We start from the raw sequence: 1,814 nt of genomic DNA, 5'->3' as shown, positions 1-1,814 counted from the left end.
AGTGTCATCCGCCCGGGGAATAAGGGAGGAAATATTGTTATTTTAGACCGGGAGCAATATTTGGATGAAGCAGAGAGGCAAATCAAGGATGGCATGTTCTATGTACCTGTGAGTTTTGAAAGGTACAACACCAGCATTACCACCATTTGGGAGTACCTTGGTGAGTGGAAAGACAAGGGTATACTCACCTGGGAGGAATATGGCTATTTGAAGCGTGATTACCCGGTCCTCCCAGTCTTGTACCTTTTGCCAAAGGTACACAAAGATCCCACTAGACCGCCAGGTAGACCCATAGTGTCGTCACGAGGCAGTGTAGCGGAATATGTGTCGAAATACATTGATCATTTTTTGAGGGAATTTGTGATAGGTCTGCTATGTCAAAGACACCAAGGATTTCCTCAATAGGATAGACAAACTTGAATGGGATACAAACTCTATGTTCATCACGCTTGTTGTACAGAGCTTGCACACCATCATCAATCACCAACAAGGCTTAGAAGCTTGTAAACAATACTTAGGGACCAGACACATCAGGTTCCGGGAACACACTCAGATGCTGCTGGACATGACAGAGTACAGTTTGACAAATAACATTGTTTTGTTCAATGGTGCTCTGTTTCGTTAGGTGAACGGTACGGCAATGGGATCCTGTTTTGTTGCCAGCTTCGCCAACCTTATTATGGGAAGCTGGGAGGAGAGAATTCAATCCGATCCAGTTTTCCAACAGGATTTTAAGCAGGTGTCGATGTGGCTTCTCTACATCAACAATTTGTTTATCATATGGAAAGGATCAGAGATGGAAGCCCACAGTTTTATTGAGAAACTCAATGATAATGATCAGAATATGGTTCTCAGTGGTACCATGAGTAGAACAGAAATTGAGTACCTTGATGTCAAGCTGGAGATCAAGGAGAGTAAGGTCCATACTTATTTACATTGTAAGTCCACCACTGGCAACAGTGTCCTACATGCCCTCAACAGTCACCCCGATACTCTCAAGTGGAGTATTCCATATGGGGAACTGCTAAGGGCAAAAAAGAACTGCAATACAAATGAGGTGTTCCTGCTAGAAAGCAAGATCATTACTGAAAGATTCAGTGAGAGGGGTTATCCCAATTGGGTGCTGAAGACGACACTCATGAGAGCAGGAACGATAGAAAGGATACAGACCATCCCCAAGAAACCATCTACTGAAGACAGGGAGGACAAGGAAACCAGAATGATATTGACTTTCAGCTCAGATGCACAGGCTATCAAAAGGATTGCTACCAAGAATTGGGGGATTCTCAAAAATTACACAGTGATTGGTGACAGTATCCCAGAGAGACCTAGTATCACTTACCATAGGGGAGAAATATCAGGGACAGGCTTGTACATAGCGGAATTACGACTAATCCACCAAGTGGCATGCAGGGTCTTGAGGGTTTTTACCCCTGTGGCCACTGTAAGGCTTGCATGTACAGTAAATGCCATAAGCAGGTGAGCCACAATGGGGTAAATAAGATCATTACCCAATTCCTAACATGTAGCTCCGCTTTTGTTATATATGCCATAGAGTGAACATGCAAACTGTGGTATATAATGAGGACTACATGTATGGCCAAAAAATGAATTTTGGAACATAGCCTAGCCATCACGAATTATGATCCTAAATATCCGATGGTCCGCTATTTTAGGGAGAAACACTTTTCCAATATCAGGGATCTTAGCTATATCATCCTGGAACAAGTCAACAAGAACCCCAGGGATGGGAACAGAGTCCTCAAATTGAGACAAAGAGAGTCTAAGTTGATCATTGACTTCCAAACCAAAAC

The sequence above is a fragment of the Lissotriton helveticus genome, chromosome 2_2, assembly GCF_964261635.1.
Source record: "Lissotriton helveticus chromosome 2_2, aLisHel1.1, whole genome shotgun sequence".
In the NCBI taxonomy this organism is placed as follows: Eukaryota; Metazoa; Chordata; class Amphibia; order Caudata; family Salamandridae; genus Lissotriton; species Lissotriton helveticus.
This window is presented reverse-complemented; position numbering follows the sequence as displayed.